The following is a 17,249-nucleotide window of genomic DNA, read 5'->3' as shown; positions in this document are numbered from 1 at the left end:
CTCCATTCCCGTCTGTAGCTCTTCTAGGTTTAGTTAGCTTCTACCAATATGAAATAGGAATTCTTCATTCATTCTTTAGTTCATTCCACAAGGGCTGAACCAGCATCAGTCTCCCAGGCACCGTGCTGGGCTCTGGAGATACAGTGCTCATGGCAGATACGGTCTTACAGAAAACAGAAGAAAAAGATGAAAATGGATGGGGGGCGGGACTGGTGCCTGTCAGGTCCCACAGATACTGTGGCTTCTGCATGGGCTGGTAGCTCACCCGCCGCCCCCCCCGCCCCACGACTAGGATGGAGTTGCTGGTAGAAATGGGACCCAGCAGAACCTGTGTGCTGTGTCAGTTTGGACCTTGAATAACTGTTCCTCAGTTCCATTCAGAAGTTTGAGGTCTGTTGCTTAGACTCAGCTCCCCCTGTCCCATCCTTCCTAATGCCCTAGACGAAAACCCCTTTGGTCCTTCTGCACTAAGGTCACTTCCTCTGGATTCACGTGCCTTATTTCACAGAATGTCCCCAGCTGCTCTTCTGTGGGACACTGCTAACACCATCACTCAGTGGCCCTCTGCAAGAGACGCTGCCCTCCTCCTTTGCCTCTGTCTGCCCAGAATCTGATGACTAGCTTGAGCCTAATCCCAGGGGAGACTGGGTCTTCCTCCTTCCACGATGCTGCTCACAGTCATTGTGCTTTTTTTCCCTTAAACCTCTTTTTATATATGCTATGGTTTAAAAGGTGCAGAAGATAGACATACAGTTTAAATAATTACTATACAGTGAATACACAGGAAATACCACAGAGGCCAAGAATGAGATGGTTGTCAGAACCCAAGCTGTCCTTCCAACCGCTCATGGACCCCACCCCCCTTATGGAGAGAACCTAGGATTCTGACATTTGGTAGAATCCTATCCCTTGCTTAAAAAAAAACAACAACTCATTTTATCAAAACTAAATAAATCAAAAAAATCATTTTACCATTTTTATATGCATTCCAAAAGAATATAGACTAATTCTGCCTTTTTTGAGCTCTGCATAAATGAAATCACATTGTATGTCTCATTTGGTGTCTGGCTCAATATCCTGTATGGGAGGGTCATTTATGCTGTTACCTGTTTCTACAGTTTGCTCATTTTTATTTTGATTCAGTGATTCAGTGATTAGTTACTTTTTATTTTTTCATTCATTGTGATTAATGAATTAATTTTTATTTATTTTTTCATTCACTGCTTTTCACTTGTATTACTGTGTTGAATCACCATTACTTTTCAACTGTTTTGAAAATCTGCCCTCCTGCTTTGAGCCCAATGATTTTGAGTAGCTTGTCTCATAGTCCTCAAACACAGTACAGACACTACCCTCATCCTGGATGATACTTTAAAAACTCTTTTATTTTTTATTTTTTAAATTATTTAAAAAATTTTTTGAATGTTTTATTTATTTTTGAGAGAGAGAGAGAGAGAGACAGTGTGTGGGCAGGGGAAAGTCAGAGAGAGGGACACGGAATCTGAAGCAGGCTCTAGGCTCTGAACTGTCAGCACAGAACCTTGACGTGGGGCTCGAACTCACAGACCACGAGATCGTGACCTGAGCCCAAGTCGGACACTTAACCAACTGAGCCACCCAGGTGTCCCTATTTTTTATTTGTTTTAATTTTTATTTATTTTTATTTTTTATTTTATTTTTTAAATTTAATCCAAGTTAGTTAGCATATAGTGTAATAATGATCCCAGGAGTAGATTCCTTAATGTCCCTTACCCATTTAGCCCATCCTCTCTCCCACAACCCCTCCACAGTAACCCTCTGTTTGTTCTCCATATTTAAGAGTCTCTATGTTTTGTCCCCCCTCCCTGTTTTTATATTATTTTTGCTTCCCTTCCCTTGTGTTCATCTATTCTGTGTCTTAAAGTCCTCATATGAGTAAAGTCGTATGATATTTGTCTTTCTCTAACTAATTTCACTTAGCATAATACCCTCTAGTTCCATCCACATAATTGCAAGTGGCAAGATTTCATTCTTTTTGATTGCCATGCAAGACTCCATTGTATATATGTACCACATCTTCCATATCCATTCATCCATCGATGGGCATTTGGGCTCTTTGCATACTTTGGCTATTGTTGATATTGCTGCTATAAACATTGGGGTGCATGTGCCCCATCAAAACAGCATCCCTGTATCCCTTTGGGTAAAAACCTAGTAGTGCAACTGCTGGGTCATAAGGTAGTTCTATTTTTAATTTTTGAGGACCTCCATACTGTTTTCCAGAGTGGCTGCACCAGTTTGCATTCCCACCAGCCGTGCAAAAGAGATCCTCTTTCTCGGCACCCTCGCCAACATCTGTTGTTGCCTGAGCTGTTAATGTTAGCCATTCTGACAGGTGTGAGGTGGTATCTCATTGTGGTTTTGATTTGTATTTCCCTGATGATGAGAGATGTTGAGCATTTTTTCATGTGTCGGTTGGCCATCTGGATATCTTCTTTGGAGAAGTGTCTATTCATGTCTTTTGCCCATTTCTTCACCAGATTCTTTGTTTTTTGGGTGTTGAGTTTGATAAGTTCTTTATAGATTTTGGATACTAACCCTTTATCTGATATGTCATTTGCAAATATCTTCTCCCATTCTGTTGGTTGCCTTTTAGTTTTGCTACTTGTTTCCTTCGCTGTGCAGAAGTTTTGTTTTGTTTTGTTTTGTTTTGTTTTGTTTTGTTTTGTTTCGATGAGGTCCCATAGTTCATTTTTGCTTTTGTTTCCCTTGCCTCTGGAGACGTGTTGAGTTAAGAAGTTGCTGTGGCCAAGACAAAAAGGTTTTTGCCTGCTTTCTCTTTGAGGATTGGGCTGTGGTGTTATCATTTTCATTGGCTTCCATGTACTTTTAAATTTACTCTTCTTGGTTAGCCCATTCATTCTTCAGTAGGATGTTCTTTAGTGTCCAAGTATTTGGTACTTTTCCAAATTTTTTCTTGTGGTTTCTTTCAAGTTTCATAGCATTGTGGTCTGAAAATATGCACAGTATGATCTCGATCTTTTTATACTTGTTGAAGGCTGATTTGTGTCCCAGGATGTGGTCTATTCTGGAGAATGTTCCATGTGCAATGAAGAAGAATGTATATTTCACTGCTTTAGGATGAAATGTTCTGAATATATCTGCTAAATTCATCTGGTCCACTGTGTCACTCAAAGTCATTGTTTCCTTATTGATTTTCTGATTAGATGATCTGTTTATTGTTGTAAGTGGGGTGTTGAAGTCCCCTACTATTACAGTACTATTATCAACGAGTTTCTTTTATGTTTGTGATTAATTGATTTATATGTTTGGGTTCTTCCACATATGAAGCATAAATATTTACAATTATTAGGTCTTCTTGGGGGATAGACCCCCTAATTATGATATAATGCCTTTCTTCATCTCTTGTTACAGTCTTTATTTTAAAGTCTAGATTGTCTGATATAAGTATGGCTACTCTGTCTTTCTTTTGGTGACCATTAGCATGATAGATGGTTCTCCATCCCCTTACTTTCAATCTGAAGGTGTCTTTAGGTCTAAAGTGGGTCTTTTGTAAACAGGATATAGATGGATCTTGTTTTCTTATCCAATCTGTTACCCTATGTCTTTTGATTGGAGCATTTACTCCATTGACATTTAGAATGAGTATTGAAAGATATGAATTTATTGCCATTATGTTGCTTGTAGAGTTGGAGTTTCTGGTGGTGTTCTCTGGTCCTTTCTACTCTTTGTTGCTTTTGGTATGTATGTATGTATGCATGTCTTTTCATCTTTTCTCCCCTCAGAGAGTCCCCCTTAAAGTTTCTTGCAGGACTGGTTTAATGATCATGAACTCCTTTAATTTTTGTTTGGGAAACTTTAAATCTCTCCTTCTATTTTGAATGACAGCCTTGCTGGATAAAGAATTCTTGGCTGCATATTTTTCTGATTCAGCACACTGAACATATCCTGCCACTCCTTTCTGGCCTGCCAAGTTTCTGTGGGTAGGTCTGCTGCAAACCTGATCTGTCTTCCCTTGTAGGTTAAGGACTTTTTTCCCCTTGTTCCTTTCATGATTCTTTCCTTGCTTGGGTATTTTGTGAATTTGACTATGATATGCCTTGCTGATGGTCAGTTTTTGTTGAATCTAATGGGAGTCCCCCATGCTTCCTGGATTTTGATGTCTGAGTCTCTCCCCAGGTTAGGAAAGTTTTCTGCTATGATTTGCTCACATAACCGTTCTACCCCTTTTTGTCTCCCTTCATCTTCTGGGACCCCTGATTCTGATGTTGTTCCTTTTTAATGAATCACTGATTTCTTGAATTCTTAAATAGTGCTCTTTTGCCTTAGCCTCTCTCTTCTTTTCTTCTTCATTATTCTCCAGAAGTTTGTCCTCTGTATTGCTCTTCCTGCACTACCTCATCCATCCGTGCCGCCATGGCATACGTTTGAGATTGCAGCTCAGTTATAGCATTTTTTATCTCATCCTGACTAGTTTTTACTTCCTTTATCTCTGCAGAAAGGGATTCTAATCTATTTTTGACTCCATAATAAGTATTTTCGATAATAAGTATTCTTATTATAATGATTCTAAATTCTGGTTCAGACATCTTGCTTGTATTTGTGTTGCTTAAGTTCCTGGCTGCCATTTCTTCCTGCCCTTTCTTTTGGGGTGAATTCCTTTCTTTCATCATTTTGAAGGGAGAAAAGGAGTTAATGAGGTAAAAAGAAATTAAAGTTAAAAAAATTAAAATTAAAAAATTAAAAATTAAAATTAAAAAATTAAAAACGACACCCACCCACACAGAAGTCAAATAAATGATGCTAGATCCTAGGTGTGTTTTGGTCTGGGTGTTGAAAGGGGCTTGATAGAGAAAAAGGGGGAAAGAGGAAAAAAAGAAATCATTTGAAAATTTGAAAAAATGAATACATTGAAATAGAATAAAATGAAATAGATGGAAGTAAAATAGAATTTGAAAAAATTCACACAAAATTAAAAAATATAGTAGAAAAAAATTAAAGAAAAATAGTTTTAATAAAAATTGAAAATAAAAATCATTTTGTTCTCTTTCTGTATCAAGAAAAAGAAAGGAAATGAAAAAGGGGAAAAAAAGAAAATTAAATAGATGGACCAGCGAGCAGACTGAAATACGATGGAAATTACTTCGTTTTCCCCTAGAAGTCAAACTACGAACCGCTTTACAGTCCGTAAACTAAGCGGGCGGAGAGATGTGTGTTCCTGAAGAGCGAGGTTAGCCCATTTGGGCGGGGCTTAGTGTAATGGCTCCATTCTCCACTAGATGGCGCTGCTAGCCTACTGGGGTGGAGTGCGTGGCACTCGTGGGTGCGTATGCGCATGCGTGGGAGTGGTAAAAAAATGGCATCACCGGCTACCCGGCCTCTAGTGTCAGAATTCTGTTCTTCCCGATCAGCAATTGCGCACCCGTCCTTTGTCTTCAGCTTCTGTCCACGCCCCACTTTTACACTGTCTGTGATCAAGCCCCAGGCAGCACCTCCCTCCTGAGTTTTATCTCAGGTGCGGCTGTATTTCCTGACCCCTGACTTCCGAGAGACTGCGGCTTTGACCCGCTCAGCCGCTCTGCGGGAGGGTCTCACCAGCACCTGCCGGGTGCCTGCCGCACCCAGGAACATTCGCGGGACTGTGCTGCTGCCAATGCCCAGAGACTGCGGCCGGGTGCCAGCCCGCCCCAGAAAACGTTCACGCAATCGTGTAGCGGCAGCGTTTCAGGGATTATGGAAAATCACAACACGCATCTGGCACCGGGCTTCACCCCCAATGACCTTGTTCCAGCACCAGCGAACGTGGTTGTTCTCCCGGCTCCACTGGGGCCTTTGCCTGTGTGGGGGGGCCACACAGCCTCTACCAGATGGCCTCCCAGCAGAGGAACCGCATCTCCCGTGTGGCCCCAAGACCCCTGGACTTCCCTCTGCTCCTGGGGATTCGCCCTTCCAACCAGAGCACCGCCAGGTATCAGCTGCTGAGTTTCAAACTCTGTGCTCCCCCTGTAGAGAGTCTTAATGGGATTTAAACCCTGTCCTTTCTCCTTTCTCCTTTTTTAGTTCAGTCCCTGCGGCTGTTTCCACTTTTCCACTTTCTCTCCAGCTGCTTTGAGGGGAGGTGCTTTTCCCGTTCTCCACCCTTACCCCCACCTGTCTCTGTCCTCTCTCCACCTGCAAAAGCACCTCCTTTCTCACTCCCCAAGTTCACCTCTCCGTGCCATGGACCTGCTGAATTCTGTGGTTCAGGTTGTGCAGATTGTTGTGTTAATCCTCAGATCAGTTTTCTAGGTGTGCAGGATGGTTTATGTGTTGATCTGGCTGTATTTCATGGACGTGAGACACAAAAAACTTTCATGTTGTTCCACCATCTTGGTTCCTCCCCCCTACAAACTCTTTTATTATGAAAACTTTCAAACATACACAAATTTGGGAGAGCAGTTTAATCAACCCCCTTATACCTAGCATCTAATTCCTCCAATCATTCATTTACAACCCAACCTGTGGCACCTGTATCCCCATGTAGTTCCCTCCCCTTATTTTGAGATGAATCCCAATTATCATATTATTTGCTTCATAAATACTTCAATTTTTTCCTCAAAAGTTAAAGACTCTTTTTTAAAATATAATCCTATATCATTATCATACATACATACTTTAAGACCAGTGGAATTTTCTTAGTATAAAAAACAAGCTGATGTTCAAATTTTATTATTTAAAAAAGTTTTAATACTCTTTGGGTCAGAATTAAAATAAGATTTATAAATTACAACACAATAGTTTGTATTTCTCTTAAAATGCTTCAAACTATAGATCCCTCATTCTGCTTGGTCATTTGTACAGGTTACCTCCCTCTTTCTCTCTCTCCCTCTCCCTCTCTCTCAATCACTATCTCATGATTTTGATCTCTCCTTATCCTTACAGTTTATTTATTTCTTAAAGAAACCAGATTATTCATCTCTAGACTTCCTCACAGTTAGGAATTTTCTGTTATTTAACATGTTCTCTGTCACCTCTGTTTTCTTTAAATTGGTGGTTGGCCATAGAGCTTTGTTCCAGATTTAGTTTTATTTTTGGCGAGAAGTCCCCATAGGTGGTGTTTTGTGCTTCCGTCAGCAGATGATCTGAGATGTCGGCATCTGTCACGACAGCCTATCTTCATGGGTTGGAGATGGCAACATTCTAATTCTACCATTCCTTCATTTGTCAGCTAAAATGCTTCTAGAGACAAACTTTTCATTGTCAACTACTTGATTTCCCTGAGATAAGTTCTTATAGGAAAGAAAGAATAAATGTTTGATGCTTTTCCTCTATTATTTTTCAAACTATATGAGATTATTTTATCACAAGCTCCAGAGAAGAATGAGGACATTTTTCTTTTAGTAACTGTGAATTCATGGATACAACCATGTCTGAAATGTTTTCATCCATTGTGACTATTGTTGTGATGCCCAAATTATCCTGTTTTTGACCAGTAGGAGTCTTTTAATGGACTCCTGAGGTCCTAAAACCTTTCAATATGACGTTTATAGATATTATAGCTTCTTTGTTTTCTGGCATCATATCATCATATCATCTCATCCATAAATATTTCAGAGTCTCCTGAGTTCTTCTAAAAGTGGGTACTAAGGGTACTCCTTGGCTATTATTTCTAAGCCCTTTCAATGGACAGAGCCGGGAAATAAAGACAAATTGTCATGAGTTGATGTGGATACTTATCAATCAAATTAGGACTACATAGTTTTTACCTAATATGTTTAAGTGTACATATCCTTTCCTTTTCTGTTATGTCAAGCATTGCATTTCTCAACACTGATGTAATTACTCACTTTCTTTCTCACATAGTTCACACACGACAGACTCAGAAAAACAATATAAATGCTACCATTAGCAATATGATTATTAAAATCAATTTTAGATTTTTTGTACGTTTTTTTATATTTTCGGCCTTAAGTTGCATCCCACTAAAGATGTTTAGTAAATTATTATGTCATAAAGTCATCTGAAATATTTTCTCTCATGTGGTTATGACACCAACTCAGTATTCTATTAAGTCATTTTACTTTTTTTTTTATTTAGAGAGATTATTTATGTATTTATATAATTATGCAAAATATTAGTGTATTCCAAAATCATATCACATGATAGAGTATATTCAGAGAAATTTAACTTCTAATCTCATTCCCCTCTCCTGTTTCCTCCATTTGAACCACTTATTTGGGTTCTTTGAGGAACTGTTTCTTTTTTTTTTTTTTAAGTCTATTTATTTATTTTGAGAGAGAGAGACAGATCATGAGAAGGGGAGGAGAGAGAGGGACACAGAGGATCTGAAGCAGGCTCCATGATGACAGCAGAGAGCCAGATACAGGGCTTGAACCCACAAACCTCAAGATCATGACTGGAGCTGAAATCAAGAGTCAGACACTCAACTGAGTCACCCATGCGCCCTGTACCTGTTTCAAGTTTTTGTTCTACTTTTTCTTTTTTCTTAAAAACAAAAAAAAGGAAAAAATATATATGTATGCCTCCCCTCCTCCTTTCTTAGATAATTGACAGTGTACTACCCATAGTTTTCTCCATTTAGGTTTTCCACCCTATCAAGTATCACTTTAATAATATATAAGTGGGTTAGATGGTGTGCAACTTTATGGGGTTGGTTTTTCCCAGTGAGCATATTTCTCTGGAGACTGACCCAGGTTGTTGAGTATAAAACGAGTGTGTTCATTTTTATTGTGGAATAAGATTCTGTGGTGTGGACGTACCCCAGCTTGTTAAACCATTCAGCCATTCAGGGACATCTGGGTCATTTCTAGGTTTGGGCTATTACAAATAAAGCTGCTCTACATGTATGCAGGGGTTTGTGTTTGAACGAGAGTCATCATTTCTCTGGGATAAAGGGCCAAAAATGTAATTGTTGGATTTATGGTAGTTGTGTGTTTCGTTTCTAAGGAAAGTTCCCAACTGTTTTCCAGAGGGATCGTACCATTTTACATTTGGATCAGGAATGTATTAATGATTCAGTCTGGCATCCTCACCAACATTTGATGCTGTCACACATTTTATTTTAGACACTCTGATAGGTGTGTGGTCATATTTCATCATGGTTTTAATTTGCAGTTCCCGAAGGGCTAATGATGTTAAATATCTCTTAGGTGCTTTTTTGTCACCTGTATGTCTTTGGTGAAATATTTCTTCTGGTCTTTTATCTTATTTATTATTTCTTGGCTATTGAATTTTGGAAGCTCTTTATAGAGTCTAGATACTAGTCTTTTGTCAGGTGCATGGCTTGCAAAAAATTTCTATCACTCTGTAGCTTGTCTTTCCATCTTCTTGACAGAGTCCTTCATAGAGAAAAACACTTCTAATTTTGATCAAGTTTTATTGGCCAATTTTCCTTTTATGAATCAAACTTACGCTCAAAACTGTGAACTCTTTGTCTGGCTCTGGATCCTGAAGATTTCCTCTACTTTGTTTTCTGTAAGTTTTATAGTTTCTAGCCGGCCTGCCTTGTTCCTTCCACTTTTCAGAGTATTAAGATGCTTATTTTCCATACACTGTCTGGGGCGCTCAATTGTACCACTTTCTCTGGCTCCATAGTTTATGATGAGAGTCCTGGGGTCATTTGAATTGGGTTTTTCCCTGGAGAGGAAATACCATTTCTGTCTCATTGCTTTCAAGATTTTTTTCTTTGTCTTTAGATTTCGAAGTTACACCGTAATGTGGCTTGTGGATTTGGGGAGCAGGTTATTCAGTAAAGGGTTCATTCCGCTTCTTAAATCCATAGGCTTCTGTCTTTGGGGAAGTTTGGGAAGTTTCTCAGCCGTACTCTCTTCCTTTTCTCCTAGGTGATGCTGATGACAGAAATGTCGGGTCTGTTATGACAGTCCACAGGTCCCTGAGGTTCTGTTCCTCTTTTTGTTCTGTTTTGTTCTCTCTCTGTTCAGATTTAGTGATTTCTATTTTTCTATCTTCAAATCCACTGGTTCTTTCCTCTGTCTCCCTGCCTCTGCGCTTTGCTCTGGGACCCATCCAGTGAGGTTTTTAAATTGTAGCTATTGTGTTTTTGTTTAGTTCTAAAATTCCAATTTGTTTGCTGAGACTTCCTGTTTCTTTGTGGAGACTCTGTTTCTTGATTTGTCTTGTTTGTTTGTAGCTCTCCTTGTATCTCTAGGAGGAGTGCTTTAAATCTTTGTCAGGTTATTTCAGTATTTCTGTCACCTTGGGATTGGCATCTGTTAATTGTCTTTTTCGTTCAGCTGGAGATTTTCCTAGTTCTCGGGATGATGTGTGATGTGCAGTTGAAACTGGACACTTTCATATTGCGCTATGAGACTCCGGGCCTTATTGAAACCATCTGTTTCGGCTAGGCCCTCTGATACCACTCTGGCAAAGGAAAGGCAGGGGCATTGCCCTGTGACTGCCAGCTGGGGCTAGAAGTCCAGGTTCTCCACTCAGCCTCCTTTGACACCCAAGGGGGGAATGCAGTGTTTAATTTTAGGTGTCAACGTGAGTGGGCTTGGGGGTGCCCAGATTAAAGATTATTTCTGGGTGTGATGGTGAGGGTGTTTCTGGATGAGCTTAGCATTTGAGTCAGTAGACTCAGTAGATTACCCTCCCCCATGTGGGTGGGCAGTCTGTTGAGGGCCTGAATAGCAAAAGGCCTCTGCCTTGGCCAGTTGCCATTTTTTCTTGCCTCACTGTATGAGCTGGGACACATCATCTCATATCATTTAATTTTCTTGTGTCCTCGGACTGGGATTTATCCCATCAGCTCTCCTGGTTCTTAGACCTTTTAGACTCAAGACTGAATAATACCTCTGGCTTTCCTGGGTCTCTAGCCTGTAGATGGCAGATTGTGGGACTTCTCAGCATCCATAATGGCAGAAGCCAGTTCTTCATCATAAATTGATATAGATTGGGATGCTTGGGTGGCTCCACTGGTCAAGCTTTTGATTCTTGGTTTTGGCTCAGGTCATGGTCTCGCGGTTTGTGGGTTTGAGCCCCACATCGGGCTCTGTGCTGGCAGCGTGGAACCTGCTTGGGATCCTCTTTCTCCCTCTCTCTCTCTCTGTCCCTCCCCTGCTTGCACTCTCTCTTGTTGTCTCTCTAAATAAATAAATAAATAAACTTTAAAAACTAAATAAAAAATAAATTGATATGGATAGATACAGATACAAGCACAGATACAGATATAGAGATATAAATATCTCTTGTTGGTTCTGTTTCCCTGGAGAACTCTGACTAATACAGGGACTTCTTGTGGCTTTGGGTGGGTTGTAAGGTAGACCTACTCTTTCACTTTATCCAAAAACAAATAGAGGCCTATATATACCTGGTTTTACTTCCTGTTATGGGCACACATAATTAGATATTTCAAGATGGATTCCCAATGTCCACTTGGTAATTTTGGTTAAATTAGTGGATTAGATCAACACTAAAGGAAAAGACATCAGGCAACTCAATAGGTAATAAATCTCTGGCTATGCCATCTGTTTTCCATTTCCAAATACCTTTGCCCCTTTGAAGGCAGAGGCCGATTCTTTGGTCCCCAAACCAGACAGAACCAAGTGAGCCCTTGGTAATATTTGCCTCGGCAACGTAGAAAGAATGTGTGTAAAGTAACTCCACATTTCTAGGACTCAAGAAATGGCAATTCCATCTGTCATTCTTCTATCCCTTCTTTCCTTAATGCGATGTTTCAAATACATCCAAATTTGAGACGCTTTTTTAGAGAAATGGTAGGATCCTCTGGCTAGTCCACACAACCTGTTTTACTCCTTATAGCTTTTAATAATATTGTTGTTGGGTATAGTCACAATTTTCCTAATCACTACTGGCATGTTGTTTCTAACAATAAAATTGACTTAGAAAGAAACTAGCCAACTAATGTCAGGGCTGTGTTTCAAAGTCTTCAGAAAAAAGCCAAGAGGTTCAACAGTTGGCATCGCCCCTTCCACTTTGAGCACTAAACTCATCGTCTCCCTTGAAGGTTGGATAAAGCCTTCTTCTGGCTTCTTCAGGTGACAGCCTGGTGGGATTCGACCCTTCCTATGTGGATCTTCCTTGGATAGGGGTGTATTTTAACAGTTGAGATATGGAGAAAATGTTGTTTTTGTCGTTGCTGCTGCTACTGCTGTTTTAACATTAGAGAAACCTCCCCTCCTTCCCCACCGAAAAATTGTTTTTGTTTTGTGACTTCTTTAATTAGAAACGTATGGTAGAGAACCCTAAAAGACATACTCACTAAGGATAGGTTACTAGACCTCATCCTAAGGAGGGTAGGTTTGGTTAATGCCAAGAGATATGCACAGAGCCACTGGATGCCTAGTCACTGGGTGCAAATAGGTCCTGAAATCCATCCCAGCCCTGCTAGATCAGGATCTATGTCCTCTGGAGGTGGTGTCTTGTCTAATTTGCACTGGTGCTAGAAGCTTGGAGTCAGGGGCGTGGGTGCTGAGAACAATGGCATCCTTCCTGTGATGGAGAAGGGAAAGTGAAGAAGCCTCCTGAGACAGCTAGTCACCAGAAAGGGCCATTATGGGTGAAGAACCAGGTGTCATTTTTTTGCTTTTCATTATTACTAATTTTTCACATGGTAAATGATGTAAATGCTACCTATTGATAGTTCTGAATTTGGATGAGGGGACTGGGGTACACGGATGCAACGAAGAAGTATTGAGTCTTAGTGCTAAGTGCACTTGAGCCAAGATGAGAGGTTGCCCACTTGGCTGGAGTGGGCGGCAAGACTCTAGAAACACAATGACCAGATATTGGATATTTTTCGGATCTATTTCATTCAGCAAAATGAATGTTCATTCAAGGTCACAACAATAGGCAGCCCTTATGTTGATCTAACTTCTGTAACATACTGTAAATCTCTTGATGGTAAGGGGTGTTGGTGGCTAGTGAAGGTTTATCAACCTTTTCATACACATGCAAAACACTTGTGCCAATACAAGTGAATTATTTATAGGCACTGACAAACTAGATCTACTAGAGGTCACATTTTATATTAACACTGAATTTTGATAAATGGTCACCGGAGTCTCTGGTTAAATCCTAGCTGTTCCTTATTCCTTGAAGTTCCACATTAGCTGGTATTTGGCAAAATATAAAATTACTTTTGGAGTTGAAACAAAACTTCTATTTTCTCTATTTGTTTCTGAAAGCATGTTGGACATAAGTTACCTGTGTTATGCAAATTGATGTCAAGCAAAAAGGAAGATTTAGTGATCGTGAATGTCTCTTCTTTTTAAAGTCTGTTCTTTATTTAAAATAAGGCCAACTTCATCTTACAAATGGAAATATCCCCCCACAAAGTCATAGATCATGTCAGGAACAGACTTCTGTCCACAGAAACAACATCCTATCTTACTCCCCCTATGACGATAGATGAAGGAGGGGGCCAAATCTTGAGCGAATTCAATGTTCAGACTCTATGCAGCTATGAATGTTATTCAAGGTTTCATCAGCTGTTTCTTTAAATCAAAATCAAATCAAAAGTGCTATAATCAACTCCAGAGTTGAAATAGAAGATTAAAATTCTACTCCTAATTATATATTATCTTTTCTTGTAACTTTTTGTAAGAGCCAAAAGAATTGAGATACTAAATAGAAAACTTAAGGAGTCATTACAAAAATACTATTTATTTAAAAAAAAAACATTTTGTAGTTGCTGTGTGGAAAAAGAATTGCTATGCAATCAGAAAGATATGGGTTCAAATCTCAGCTGTGCTACTTGCTGGACAATGCAGGGTCTGCACTTTAAAGTTGATTTGTGCTTCGGCTTCATCACAGTATTTGTTTGAAAACAAGGCTAAAAAATTTTGTTTGTAAACCTATAAGACGACCTCATGCTGCCCCCATGTGTCTATGGAAAGAGCAGAGTGCTGACCCCAGTTTGCACATTAAAATAATCTGGAGAGATGAAAAATTACCAGGCTCTGTTAGTTTCTTGCTTGCGTGTTTCTTGCTTCTTTCCTCCCCAGGTGATTCTCCTTGTGCAACCGCGTTAGAGAAGCACAGAAATAGATTATAAACTCCGGAAGGGCAGGAATTTTGTGCAATTTGTGATTGCATTGTTTGTGTGGACAAAAGTATCCAGCTGACAGTAGGGCTCAAGTAATATTTATTGAGCAGATAAATTGATAAATGAATGTGTACTTGACTTTATTAAAGAAGTGATAGAATCAACCCTCAAGTCAGATCCTGCTGTAATAATTATAGTTACCATCAAGTGGGTCCTAACAATGTTTCTGGAGTGGCTCTTAAAACCTCCTAATGGAGTCCTATTGAGTTTAGTAAAAATCTGAACTTTTTACCGTAGCATCTAAGGTGCTGGATGATCTGGCCCCTTCCTTCTTTTTCAGCCTGATTTCTTGGCATCCTCCCTTTTCAGTCACATAGGCTCTATTTATTCTGACCCATCAGGCTAGTTCTCACCTCAGGACCTTTGCTCTTACTGTTCCTTCCACGTAGATTATTCATCTCCAGATCTTCATGTGCCTGATTCTTTCTCATCATCAGAATATCATCCTACACACATCATCTCCTCAGATCCACCTTCCGTGGCTACCCTGTCTAATGTGCCTCCACCCTGCTGTCACTCTGTCCTGTTACCTTGTTTCAATGTCCTCTCTATGGGGAATTAGCTTTTTATTAATATGCTAATATTAATGTTATGTTAATATGTTAACGATTTCATCGCCTATGGTTCTTCAATCCCCACTAAAACTGAGGTACCATTAGGACAAAACTCTAAGCCTTTAATTTTTTTTTTCAGGCAGTATATTCAGCACTCAGAGCAGTGCCCAGCATCAACACAAACTTCCTAAATATTTGATGAATCCATACAATGATTTTTTAATGTCTTTTATTTATTTCTGAAAGAGAGAGAGAGAGAGAGAGAGAGAGAGAGAGAGAGAGGGGGGAGGGGCAGAGAGAGAGGGAGACACAGAATCTGAAGCAGGCTCCAGGCTCTGAGCTGTCACCACAGAGCCAGATGCAAGGCTTTAACTCGTGAACCCTGAGATCATGACCTAAGCTGAGGTTGGATACTTAACAACTGAGCCACCCAGGAGCCCACAATGAGATTTAAAAGCCTTATCTGTTATCTATTAACCTGTCTTGCCTTTGGGAAAATTATATGTTTCCTGTAATATGCATAACTTGCTTTGCACAATGGCTGGCATATAGCAAGTGCTCAGATAATGTCAGCTTCTCTTGACTGTGCTTGCTTTTTTTTTTTTTTTTAAGTTGCAAATTTATTTCGAGAGAGAGAGGGAGCACATTGGGGGAGGGTCAGAGAGAATCCTAAGCAGGCTCCGAGCTGTCATTGCAGAGCCCAATGCACAGGCTTGATCCCAGAAATCATGGCTCAGCTGAGCCACCCGGGTGTCCCTTGACTATGTTGCTTCTGTTCTACCCTAGAGGAAAGTTCTTCAAGGCATCCTGTATAAAGTCATCTAAAAACAATAGTGGAATTTAGGTTTTCCTTTTTCTTGTGTAAGTACCTAGGGATGGAATTTCTCAGTAGTTATACATGATTAGTTTTCAAGAAATTGTCGCTCAATTTGCCAAAGTGACAGTATCGTTTCACACCTCCATCCCTTCCACGTTCTCCAGCATTTAATATTGTCAGTATTTTTAACTTTAGCATTCATGTGAGTATAAAATGGTATATCATTGTTCTTTGATTTGTCTTCCCTCATGACTAATGATGTTGAGCATTTTTCGTGTATTTATTGGTCATTCACATGCCTTCTATTGTCAGGTGTCTTTTCCAATCATCTGCCGAGTTTTTACTAGTGTGTCTTCTTATTCTTGATATGTAGACCTCTTTATTTATTCTGGACACAATTCCTCTGTCACATATATTGCCAATACATTTCAATGCCTCTAATACATTGACAATAATTTCCCAGTTTTTAAATGGCTTGTTTTGATGAGCTTTTATTTTCATGAGGTATAATTTATCAACTTCTATTTTATGTTGAGTGCTTTTGAAGTTATACCTAAGAAATTTTTCCCTGCTTCAAGGTCATGAAGATATTCTGTTTCTTTTTTTCCCCCTAGAATCTTTATGGTTTTAGCTTTTACATTTAATTTTATAATCAATCACAGACTAATTTTTGCATGTGATTTGATGTAAGGTCCCAAGTTTGTTTTCCATATGTATATCCAGATTTTATAAAAAATGTCTAGTACAGCCTTGTTCATAATGGGGAAAAGGGAAATAATCCAAATATCCATAAATAAGAGAAATGGAAGAACATATTGCAATTATTCTAACAATGGCATACTAATCAGCAATACAGAAAGTTACTATAGATATATGCAACAGCATGGATGAATCCTGAAAATGTTATATTGAGTGAAAGAAGCCAGACATAAAGGGCTACATACTGTTGATTCTATTTATATGAAATTCAAGAGTAGGCAAAGTTAATGTGTGGATTGAAAATCAGCACAGCGGTTGCCGATGGAGGAAGTGAGGCTTCACTAGAAGTGAACATGCAGGGACTCTGTGCAGATAGAAACATCCTATGTCTTGATTGGGGTGCTAACACAGGTGTAACACTTATCGGAACTCATTGAATTTCACACTTAAGGTCTGTGTATTTCATTGTGTGTAAATTTTACCTTTTTTCAATTTTTTTTAGAGACAGAGAGAGAGAGACAGAGAGTGTGAGGGGGCAGAGGGAGAAAGAGAGGGAGAATCTCAAGCAGGCTCCACATTCAGCATGGGCATGGAACTTGATCCCATGACCCTAGAATCATGACCCAAGCCAAAATCAAGGGTCAGTCGCTCAACCAACTGAGCCACCCAGGTGCCCTGTAAATTTTATCTTTAAAGCATCACATAGCTGACAGTGACAAAGAGATTATAAGCATGGACATGCCATTACGTGTAAGGGCAGGTGTCTATAAATATTTCAATAACGCACATTCATCCCAGAGTCATCTATGTTTATGATGATAAAATTCATGAATGGTTAATTTTTTCTTCAGAATCTTCTTTTAATAATTCAGAGAATCTGCTTAGAAAGTTTTTTAAATGTAAAACCTTTGATATTTAAGACGTTTTGATATTTAAAGAGGGACACTTTACATAGGACGATTTATGAGTCAGAAACCTCTGGTAGCTGACGTTGTGTGATATGCTTATATAAATATATAAATTCACAGAACAAATATATATGTGTGTATGTATCCACTTTAGAGTCCTAGAACAAAGCCACAGAAGACTATGT

This window comes from Herpailurus yagouaroundi, unplaced genomic scaffold (genome assembly GCF_014898765.1).
Source record: "Herpailurus yagouaroundi ecotype Mexico unplaced genomic scaffold, PumYag 186, whole genome shotgun sequence".
In the NCBI taxonomy this organism is placed as follows: Eukaryota; Metazoa; Chordata; class Mammalia; order Carnivora; family Felidae; genus Herpailurus; species Herpailurus yagouaroundi.
The sequence above is the reverse complement of the archived record's forward strand: the minus strand, read 5'-3'. Positions refer to the sequence as shown.